Raw genomic sequence first — 12,869 nt, 5'->3', positions numbered from 1 at the left:
AAAGTTATATTTTATGGAAGGGAAACCAATTCTAAAATAATTGTAATACTATATTAATATATGGATATGAATACTTCAAAAGATTACATTTATCAACTCATCACATGATCATTTCTCTAGAGAAAACATCATTTATTTGAAATGTTGTCTTCCCCTTCCAAGTCTTGTGCTGAACTGCATTCCCAAAATAGGAATATAGATATTGGCGCCCTGCTTCGCAGCCCAGCATGCACTGACTGGTTTTTGAGAGTTCTAAATAGTGTTGCACTGCCCCTTGACTTGCTCTTTTTTATTTTCTGACACTGGCTTGACTTTTGACAGCACTTCTACTTTCTGTTCAGCTTCGGTCTGTTCTCATATTCTGCATTCTAGTCCTAGTATGAGTCAGTATGAGACTCCAGGCTTTTGTTCTTTATTTCCAAACCAGCTTCTACATTCAGCTAACATCCTTTCACATTGCTTGTGACTATTCTTAGTGCTGTGTTTCCTTAGAATTTCCATTCTCTTCTTACAGCTCACTCATGCCATGCTTATATCTCCAGATATTGACTCACTGGTCTTCTGGCCTGCTGGCACACCAACCGTCACAACTTTCTTCTCAAGGATTCTTCCACAGCCTTCATTAAGCTAACACGTAATAGAATAAATCTTCTTGTGGCTTTCAGTGCACAAGCTTCTGGTTAGTATTCACCAACAGAGAGTTTGGGCAACATGGCAATTGGCAATGCCACTGTGCTGATCTGCATTTTCCAAAGAGGCATGAAGGAAGAGGACAGATCTGAGGCACTCAGATGAAGTGGTTCATGAGGGGGCAGGCAGCCCAGCAGGAAATGGACTGGGGGTTTGCTCCCCTTTTCCCTACCCTCTTCCCCATCACAGAGCATACATGTGGAACCCTATGTATAATAATAGTATTAATATGTTGGAATGGCATTTATAGAATTGAGAAAAAATGTAATTAGTAAAAATATAATGACTAATTACTAACTATTCATAGGGCATATTTTCCCCTTTAGCAATTGCTATTTCACTGCCAAGATTATTCGAATGTTTTACTGTTTTGAACTGTGTGTTCCAAACAGTCAGCAATTTTGTATTTTGCTGTTCCTACAACAGTTGAGAGGTGCAGTATTCAGAGATACTTTATGTACCCATCATTGTATAAGAAACACAAAACTGCTTCTTCACTACTTGGAAGTCTCCGTCCTTTCTGCAAACATCAAATAACAATCTCTCTCTCTAGGAATTCCTAATGCTCAGATTATATAGTTTAATTCAGAGTTTATGCTGTAGGCTTTTTTTCTCACAGAGAAAAAGATTCTAATTACTTCCCATATCTTGTATAGTCTGAATCTGTATTTGGTTTAAAGCTTTGTTCTGTTCTTGCATTTTGTGCCCAAATTCTTTCTCCTTATTACACAGTTCAGCCTCGGACCTTAGCTTGGTTTGGGATAGTTCATCTGTTACTTTTCACCTTCCACAGCTATTTCTATATATTCTTGTGTGCAGAGCAGCAATAACTACACATATCTGCAGTTAAAGGCTTGTGCTCTCAGTACTGATTTATATATAAGCTTTTTAGGTCTCAAAGGATCCTTATTTCATATCAGCAACTTCTTCAGCCCCTTCCTAGTATTTCACTCAACATGAAGCAGCTTTGGTGGTAAAAACTGTTTTTCCCTTTCCTGCAACACAATTCCCTAAACACTTTAATTCATTTTCTATTTAAAAGAAAGGGAAAGGTAAAACTAAGTAAGCTTTATCAGAAAGGTCTATGTAAATACAGCCATAAGCACTCACAGTAATGCTGCTCTGAGTCCTCTATCAAAAGAAACACAGGATTTCTTGTCTCCTTTTTTGTAAACATGTTCTGCGGTATCTGACTTCCTCTCTCAAAAAAATCCTTCATTCATGGGGCCAGAGTCTTGTAGTTCTCTCCTCTCTCCCTTCTCCTGCTCCCCCCTCCCAAAAGAATTCATAAAACTCATTCCCCCCTCCCTGTGTAATCTGAGCTATAATAGCTTGAGCTGCAAGCAGGAAGCTATGAAGACCAAGCTAATATGGCAGCCACTATCTTAAACAAACAGAGAAAGTTTCTAGGGTTCTTTACTCGGGTATGGTAAAGCTTTTTGCAGAATAAATATAGCATTCTAGGTCACACTAATCTGGCAAATCTATTGGCAGTAAAATGCCAAAATGACTTTCCTTCTCCTTTAAGCCTTGGCTAGTCGGTTCTACTTACTCTGTATATGTGCTCTATATATTACAAGTTTCACTTGATCGTCTAGGTCAGGCTGTTCAGCTGGAGGCCCATGCACCGGAATGTAGCCCTCCAAAGGATTTTTATGGCCCCTATTTTGCTTAACGGCTCGATAAACTGCACTAAATGACATCATCATTTTAACTGAATCCAGCCTCTAACATGTGTGAGAGATAATTGGTCTACTACATGTAATGTGTTAGACAGCACTGGTATGGATCAAGATAAAGTTATAGCCTTTTTCCCTAACTCCAGCATTTGAACTTTCCACTTGGTTTTGGTTCATAGATCATCAGATTCAACTATCCCCACTCAGGTACATCCCAATGTGGGATTGTGAAATGTGGCTTCAAGATCATGAGACATTGTTTGTCATGAGGAAAATGGATTATCTTTGTATTGTTTGTCCTTATGGGATATGTAGGTCTTTGTGTTTATCTTGGCACACTCTTAGCAACTATGTCTGGTGTACAGTTCCTTTTAGATCAATATCTTAAACTGAAGATGCAGGCAGTCCAATCTATTTTGGCTGCTATACACATGCAAGGCAGACATACTTAGAGGTATACAGTTCCAATCTGATAAACAAGCAGATAATTAAACCATGACATCAGTAGGGCTAGTCCTGTTTTTTTCCACAGGCCTAGAATCAGCCCATGTGGCACTAGCCTTAGACCACCCTCGGCCCACAGAGATAAAACTTGGTTCTTAAAGGAACAGTAACACCAAAAAATGAAAGAGCTTTAAAGTAATAAAAATATAATGCACTGTTGCCCTGCACTGGTAAAACTGGTGTGTTTGCTACAGTAACACTACTATAGTTTATATAATAAGCTGTTGTGTAGCCCCGGGGGCAGCCATTCAAGCTGGAAAAAAGGAGAAAAGGCACAGGTTACATAGCAGATAACAGATAAGTCCTGTAGAATACAATAGTGTTTTATCTGTTATCTGCTATGTGCCTGTGCCTTTTCTCCTTTGAATGGCTGCCTCCATGGCTACATGGCAGCTTATTTATATAAATTATAGTATAGTATAGACTTTCTGAAGTAAACACACAACTTTTACCAGTGCAGGGCAGCAGCACATTATATTTTAGTTACTTTTATACACTTTCATTTTTTGGTGTTACTGTTCCTTTAATTAAGCAGCAGCGGCAAATGTCACACTGGGCAACCACATTCATTAGTTAATTAAGAATAATAGGCCCTTGTAATTGTACCTTTTTATGCCTGTTGAGGACTGTTTTTTTAGCTCATTTGTTTTAGCCTGGTAGTCAATGCCATTTATATCTATGTGGAGAAACTTTTAGTATAATTATTAAACCTTTTCTTTTAAAATGTTGTTCATTATATTTGAAAGTGTTGTTTTCATGGTTCCTGACTTCAAGTTTGTTTTTTCGAGGGCATGAAATAAAATGCCTATCATATTTATTTTGTATTATCTCATTTAAAACTTACAGAAAGTGACATCATAAAGCCTGCAGAAGACTGGAGTTGTGATTCGGCTGAATCCTGATAATTGCATGTTCTGAGGTGACTCACGGCTGCCCATTTAGCAACCTTATCTGAGAGACTGGAGGTTGTTAAAAAAAGAAAGAAAATCTCCAGTGGTCAGAACATTAATCAGCCAGTGCACTTAAAAAGGTCATGTAAGTAGAACTCTGTATTGTGATTCAATATATTTGATCGCTTCAGAGACAAATTATGGGAACTGTAAAAAGAGACATTGCATGCTGTAGTTGTTCGTTAAAGAGGTAGCTACAGGAAATTACAGAATCATTTTCTTTTTGACAATTAAAGTGACAACTTAAATAAAGTGCAGTTGTAGTTTTTTTTTTGTTTTTTTTTTTAAACTGTCACTATAAACTGCGCAAAAAAGTAAGATAAACCATCCAGTTTGCATGCAAAAGCTAATTTTCTAGACATAATGGAAGTAATAGTGATGCATTCATTTGGTTTAGGCTTCGGATAAATACAACCATTTTGTACATGATTCAGATTTAGCCAAAAAAGTGCCTACCTAAGCCAATTAGAACCCTTTCAGTCATATGCCATGGAAGCAACAGGAAAATCAAGATAACCATTTTTTAAGATGATAATGCAATTTTTTAAATTTTGCTTATATTGTAATATGCACATTAAAATTTGGATTCAAAATTTGGGTAAAGTTTGTATACTCAGTACATCGCTAATACATTATTTCCTAATATCTATTATATTAACTGGCTAGTATAACCACAACGCAGGAATTGGTGCCTTGATGAAGCACCATGTGAGGGAGTGATACATGAATTGGCCGCTGGTGCAAATTTTTTGTCATGTGCCTACTCAAGGACCCTGTATTATCTTTATTGCTGTTACTGGGGAGACTATTCCATAACTGGGGCATATAGATACACATAAGTATGCATTTCTGTTGAAACTGATTCGCATCTAAACACAGGTTTGGTGCACGTCTATGAAATTTGATGACTACCCAACATAACGGTATAATAACACTGCTTGTGGCCTGTGTGCATAGGCCCCCTGGAACTTTGAAACTCTGGGACCATAAAACACTATTTAATAATATCAATTAAGTTGCAGATGAACTCTGACTGGACTGTGTTCACACAAAAGGATAAATCAGCAGGTAGAATTTTAAAAGCACACATCTTATTGGTTGCTATGGGTTACTACTCCTGGGCAAAACTTAGTTCCTTTTATTACGTATGGGGGAGGGTGTTATGTATGATAGCAAGTGCAGTGAGCAAAGAGCAATTCCATTGGCATGTTTTTTCTCCACAATGCAACATATTTTCCCTGAATTCCAGCCTTGTTGTGGTCAACAGTATATACTGTATATAGTATGTATAAAGGTAGAGCACAAACTGCAAAAAACAAACAGAGATAAACAAATACTGCTTTGTACTGCTCTGTATATATATAGCTCTACTGGTCAGTGATGTGAATAATGTATAACCTCTGTAAAAAGATGCAAAATATGACAGTGGTTGTCAATACATTCACAGATGTGTCCATTTTACTCCACCTCACTAGCAGTTGCATTGTAAATGAGCCTTTAATGCTTATATAGTATATATATATATATATATATATATATATATAGTTCTGGAAAAAAACTGTCTAACCCAAACAACTGAATGGATTAGAATAAATGTATCTCTTTAAAATGATTATTAAGAACTATTCAAAGACCATGCTTAGCAACACTGATGTGTGTTATGAATGTTATCCTTTTGGTTTCATTTTTAAAATGGCACAGCTTCATGTCAAATAATTAGGGTATTATATTTGGTTTCCATGGCGAAGAGCTTACACTGTTATACACCCGGTGGTATTTTTGGTCTGTGCTAATTACCTAGTCAATAAAAGTGACATTAGATTTTTCATATTGCTGGTGGTGGGGTCTGGTAATTTGATCAGCAAAATTAAAAACAGCAGGTTATCATTATTCTGCTATGCTTTTGTGTCTGGGGTGGTATGTAAAAATACATAATATAATTCAAGTTCTACACATTTCATTCACAAATTACGTGTAATGTGGAAATAAATGGTTTTGAAGTCACAGAGGACCATGACCATATAAAAGTACTAGGCTGAAGATGACCAAAAGTGACTTCTAATATCTTCATATTTTACAACAGGGGATACATTATTTAGTATAAAATGCATGTTTTAGTGAGTCATGTGACAGAAATTACATCACTAAGCACCGTTTATAAGGATATAATTTAGAGGGCATTTGGGGCTCTAGCGTATTTTTTTATATATATATATATATATATATATATATATATATATATATATATATATATATACCCATTATCCAGAATGCTCAGAACCTGGGGTTTTCTGGATAAGGGGTCTTTCCATGATTTGGATGTCCTATCTTAAGTCTACTAAAAAAATAGGATTGCTTTGACTCCAATAAAGATTAATTATATCTTTGTTGGGATGGCGTACAAGGTACTGTTTTAGTATTACAGAGTAAAAGGAAACCATTTTTAAAAATGTGAATTATTTGATTAAAATGGAGTCTATGGGAGATGGCCTTTCCATAATTCTGAACTTTCTGGATAAGGGGGTCCAAAACCTGTATTTATATATAATCATAGAAAAGCAAACAAAAAAAAATATTGAAGGCAATTTTAGTTATATTATATACATTAATTCAACATTTTCAGTAACGATAAAGTTATTTGTAAATGTAATCTCTTTTGAAAGCAGTTTCTGACTATTGCTTTTTCCTTTACTGCTGGTCTTTACTAATGTATTAGTAAAACATTATATCAGTAGTCAGCTCCCCTTCAGCCAAGACTCCAATTGTCACAGTGGTTTGCATGTTTTTTGATTAACAGATCTGTAAAGAAGGGAATGACAGTGTGCAAGGTATCAGATGTAATTTACAAGATGTAAATTCAAGAGATCAGTGCTGCCTCTCCAGTATAACACATGTATAGTGCCATCAGAAAATAAAATGATGTTGTCAAACAAAGTCAGATGAGTTCTTGGTCTAACTGGGGGACACATATAAACTTTGGAATTCCAGTTTGACTGTAAATTTATTCTATTACAGGTATAGGATCCATTATTCGGAAACCCGTTATCCAGAACAATCTGAATTATGGACGGGCCATCTCCATTTTGATCAAATTATTCACCTTTTTTACATTTCTTTTTCCTCTGTAATAATAAAACAGTACCTTGTACTTGATCCCAACTGAGATATAATTAATCCTTATTGGAGGCAAAACAATTTAATTAATTTTTTTAATTAATTAATGTTTAAATGATTATTTAGTAGACTTAAGGTATGGAGATGCAAATTAAGGAAAGGACCTTTATCCAGAAAACCCCAGGTCCCAAGCATTCTGGATAATAGGTCCCATATCTGCATTCTGCTTTATTCTATTTACTCATAAGGACTATACATTGTCTTATCCCTGGGTCAACAACAATAAGGATCTAATGATCTACCTGTCCTAGTCATAGTAAATAGATACATATTACCTAGTTGCAGTATTATGTGTGCTGCATGATTTTGTTTCAAAAACAAGTACTTGACAGCTCCTGACCTTTCTGACAAAAGATGACCCAAGCTAGAAAAAGAATACAGTATGTTAGAAATTTTTATTTTTAAAAAACTCCTTTTCCTGCACAGAAACAACATATTTTCCCTTAGAGTATATGAATATTTTTATACATAGCAAGAACAGAATTGTTTTTATCTGAAAGGCAATTTACTCATGTAAATTGTGCAACAGCTTAAAGGAATACTGTCATGGTAAAACATATTTTTTTCAAAACACATCAGTTAATAGAGCTTCTCCAGCAGAATTCTGCATTGAAATCCATTTTTCAAAAACACAAACTGATTTCTTCTATTACATTTTGAAATTTCACATGGGGCTAGCCATATTCTTCATTTCCCAGGGTGCCACAGTCATGTGACCTGTGCTCTGATAAACTACAGTCACACTTTACTGCTTAGCTACAAGTTGGAGTGATATCACCCCCCTCCTTTTCCCACCAGCAGCCGATCAGCAGAACAATGGGAAGGTAGCAAGATAGCAGTTCCCAGTAGATATCAGAATAGCACTCAATAGTAAGAAATCCAAGTCCAGCATGGGACTCCTCCAGTTACATAGGAGTAGGAGAAACAATAGTTTACCTGAAAGCAGTTCTAATGTGTAGCACAGGCTCCTTCTGAAAGCTCAGACTCAGGCACAATGCACTGAGATGGCTGCCTACACACCAATATTACAACTAAAAAAATAAATTTGTTGGTTCAAGAATAAAATTATAAATGGTAGAGTGAATTATTTGCTATGTAAACAGTCTAATTTAGAAACAAAATATACACCATAAAAATCACGACAGAATCCCTTTAACTGAGCTAATTGAATAGGTGGTTGGATACATTGGGAGCATTTGCTAGGCACAGAGAAAAGTGAGAAGATAACAACAAAGTGAGTATTGTGTTACTGTGGCAGGCAAGGTTCTTATATCATTCTTTTACATCCATGCCACTGCTGCTTCCTAGAGACTACTGGGAGGGACTAAGAAGCTGGGAGCTCATTATGCAATATTTACACATTGCAGCCACCTTCCTTGAACATCCTTGTGGCCCTGGCCAGGTGGGTAAAAATCTGGCCTTTTGCCTATCACTGTACTGTGCATGTGCACCTGGATCAAAATTCAGAGAAGAAAGAAGAATATGGCAACGTGGCACTCCTAGTATAGTATCCCAGGCTGTGCAGCATTTTTAGCAAACAGTAGCACTGCCTGAGGTCTCAGATTAGGAATTATAATCACAGGGGGGTGATTAACATTTTGGCACCTCCATTATGATTATAGCTTTTGTTCCCCCTTAAGTGCTCTTCTTTAGTCTGTTCAAAGCGAAAGTGATATTTGTGGCTAATAGTGGCATGCTAGACCTCATACAAATGTGCTCTAATTGATTTATAGTTTTGAATAACAACAAAAGCATAGAATGCTTAAAGAGCTCTGTCTATTGTGTATCTTCTCCAGTGAGCTGAAAGAAAGAATACAGGTGGCATATTTGCCACAAACTGTAAAACAGCTATAAGTAGCCTCCAGCATTCCAGCTGTTGACGAAATTGTTCAGCAGATGGGGCGATCATTATTAATATTCATTATGAAGTGCCAGTCATTTTCCATAATACTTTGCAATACTAGGAAAATAAATAGTGTACACATGCTGCCAGTCACAATTCTGCCTCATCTGAAGAACCAAAGAATCTATCTACAGTGGAGGAAATAATTATTTGACCCCTCACTGATTTTGTAAGTTTGTCCAATGACAAAGAAATGAAAAGTCTCAGAACAGTATCATTTCAATGGTAGGTTTATTTTAACAGTGGCAGATAGCACATCAAAAGGAAAATCGAAAAAATAACTTTAAATAAAAGATAGCAACTGATTTGCATTTCATTGAGTGAAATAAGTTTTTGAACCCCTACCAACCATTAAGAGTTCTGGCTCCCACAGAGTAGTTAGACACTTCTACTCAATTAGTCAACCTCATTAAGGACACGTGTCTTAACTAGTCACCTGTATAAAAGACACCTGTCCACAGAATCAATCAATCAAGCAGACTCCAAACTCTCCAACATGGGAAAGACCAAAGAGCTGTCCAAGGATGTCAGAGACAAAATTGTAGACCTGCACAAGGCTGGAATGGGCTACAAAACCATTAGCAAGAAGCTGGGAGAGAAGGTGACAAGATCTCACCTCGTGGGGTGTCAATGATTCTGAGAAAGGTGAAAAAGCATCCTAGAACTACACGGGAGGAGTTAGTTAATGACCTCAAATTAGCAGGGACCACAGTCACCAAGAAAACCATTGGAAACACATTACACCGCAATGGATTAAAATCCTGCAGGGCTCGCAAGGTCCCCCTGCTCAAGAAGGCACATGTGCAGGCCCGTCTGAAGTTTGCCAATGAACACCTGAATGATTCTGTGAGTGACTGGGAGAAGGTGCTGTGGTCTGATGAGACCAAAATAGAGCTCTTTGGCATTAACTCAACTCGCTGTGTTTGGAGGAAGAAAAATGCTGCCTATGACCCCCAAAACACCGTCCCCACCGTCAAGCATGGGGGTGGAAACATTTTGCTTTGGGGGTGTTTTTCTGCTAAGGGCACAGGACAACTTATTCGCATTAACGGGAAAATGGACGGAGCCATGTATCGTGAAATCCTGAACGACAACCTCCTTCCCTCTGCCAGGAAACTGAAAATGGGTCGTGGATGGGTGTTCCAGCACGACAATGACCCAAAACATACAGCAAAGGCAACAAAGGAGTGGCTCAAGAAGAAGCACATTAAGGTCATGGAGTGGCCTAGTCAGTCTCCGGACCTTAATCCAATAGAAAACCTATGGAGGGAGCTCAAGCTCAGAGTTGCACAGAGACAGCCTCGAAACCTTAGGGATTTAGAGATGATCTGCAAAGAGGAGTGGACCAACATTCCTCCTAAAATGTGCGCAAACTTGGTCATCAATTACAAGAAACGTTTGGCCTCTGTGCTTGCAAACAAGGGTTTTTCCACTAAGTATTAAGTCTTTTTTTGTTAGAGGGTTCAAAAACTTATTTCACTCAATGAAATGCAAATCAGTTGCTATCTTTTATTTCAAGTTATTTTCCTTTTGATGTGCTATCTGCCACTGTTAAAATAAGGCCTATTAAGGCCTTATTATAGGTGGCATTCTCTTTTGAAATTGAAATAAGGACTTTTTTAGTAAGAAGTATTATTACATACACTACGCACTGGTGCAAACTAGAAAATTCTCAATCTTTCTTCCCCTGGCAGATGCGACCACTAAATACTTTTTAGATTCACAAAAGTTATATTAAGTTTATGCAATGGAAAAATGGTTCATGCAAAGGAAAATTTTTAATTTTTCTGTATTTTTTCTGTTTTTTAAATTTTCTCCCATTCCTGCTTAATTCTACAGTATCTCCCTAAAGAATGCATTATGAGTTCCTAGGATGTATATCAGTGCAAAATGATACCTAGAAGCACAAATCTTATTGTACCTGATAATGGAAATCAATCATCTCTAAAAATGTAAATTGCACAAAAACATAGAGTAATAGGTACTCCATATACTCATGTAAAGTAGGTTATTTTGATAAAACTTAAGATGCACTTCAGGGTAATTTAATAAAAAGTTTTAAGTTTGCTCAAGTCTAATAGCGACCAATAAGACATATGTTTTTAAGCAGCTGACCAGAAATGCTAATCGGTTTACAAGAGTTAAGGTGGCCATACACGGGCCAATTGTAGCTGCCAATATCAGTCCCTTTGACCGATTCGGCAGCTTATTGGCCCGCCCATGTAGGGGCAGAAACAACGGCCATACCCAACCGATATCTGGCCTGAAATTGGCCAGATATCTGTCGGGAAGGTTAAAAGTTGATGCGGTCGCTCGTTGATGCGGTCCCCAAACCGAGTGTGCCATTGCCACCGTTAGAATTTGATTGTTTGGCCCCAGGGTCAAACGACCGAATTAGCCTACATTTTCCCAATATCGCCCACCTGCAGGAGGGGATATCAGGAGAAGATCCGCTCGCTTGGTGACTTCGCCAGATCTTAACGTGTATGGGCACCTTAACAAGATAAATAGCAGAATGGAAAGCACTGCACATCCCATAATTTAATGAGAGACAATAGGGCTGATTTATGTCTGCAGATGCAGTAAGCAAAGTGCGGTTTTTAGTGCAATCACCATGTTTTTCCCACAGTGCAGCATTTTTCACAGAATCGCTCAGAGGAAGCCAGTCGGCGAAACGCATCAGCGGTGGAGAAAGACGCCAAAGGGAGAACGCGAACGGAGAGATTTGCAAGCCAGGATCAAAGCGAGTACTGCAGATCGCATAAAGAGACTGATAAGCAAGCAAGGATCCGACGCTGTTTACAAAGGACTCCCGATGGGCGCAATTTTTATGGCGTTTGTGAGTTTAAACTTTTAATATGTTTTAGAATAAAGTTTTAGGATTTTACACATGTCCGTTGTATATTTGTCCAGCAGCAGGAGAAAGTGGAAAAAGAGAAGCTGGGAGTTATAGATCAACCACGAGGGAATTTGTTACAACCTCCAAGACCACAGTGTTGGTCTGTAAGTATATGCACAATTGGCTAAGGATAAAAAGAAGTAACAGAAGAGTGTGAAATACGGAAATTCACTTATTTAAATAGACACGAACTTTAAACATTTCGCGGTGGATTGTATTTATGTGTTTTCACAGAAAAGTGAAGTAAATTTAGTAGCGGTGTTCACTAGATTTGTTTTAGATATAAACACGTTTTAGAGGGGTGATTATTAATATCTCATTACTGTATTACGCTATTTTTTTTTTTAAATTCTATTTTACCCCATAAGACCTCATCTGAGAAGTCTGGACAGAGGAGGGCGCTCCAGTATTAAGTATTTTTTTTTAAGTATTTTATTTTTTTTTATTTTTCACAGAATGCAAGCGGCATTACGGATGCAAGTGGGAGTTGCACCTGTGGCCATATATGAGCCCTAATGTTGGGTGTAATGTAATAAATGGTTTTAAAGGAAAAATATGCACACACGACCTCCTTTTTAACATGACCTAATTCAGTTGGGCTTATATAGAAAAGGTGAATAAATACTAAAAATGGGGGAAATGTTTCCTTTAAGACAATTTATCAACCCCAAAGTTGTCTCTAATCAAATAATGAGAAGCACAATGCTTTCCATTCTTTTGTTATCTGCCATGCATTACCTATTATCTTAAGATCTTTTAATGTATAGAACCCTGAGATATATCTATAAATATTAGAAAAACGATTCTGTGTCCAAGCAGATTATATTTTTGATCCTGTTAAGCATGTTGCCTTTAGAATAAGAATATTCTGGTTATGCTGTAATATTTCCTGTTCTAAGACTTTTTTCCCTTCAAAGCTTCTCAGAATGATCACGCGGGCGCTGGAACATATTGCGTCATCAATCATCCAGACAGGTAAAGACATTCTGTGCAGAATTTATCTGAGGTAAAACTATTATATCCAATGCACTTAAGATTGTCAAGAGGATTTGCCATTTATATTTTTTTAT

The sequence above is a fragment of the Xenopus tropicalis genome, chromosome 3, assembly GCF_000004195.4.
Source record: "Xenopus tropicalis strain Nigerian chromosome 3, UCB_Xtro_10.0, whole genome shotgun sequence".
In the NCBI taxonomy this organism is placed as follows: Eukaryota; Metazoa; Chordata; class Amphibia; order Anura; family Pipidae; genus Xenopus; species Xenopus tropicalis.
Note: the sequence above shows the minus strand (reverse complement) of the source record.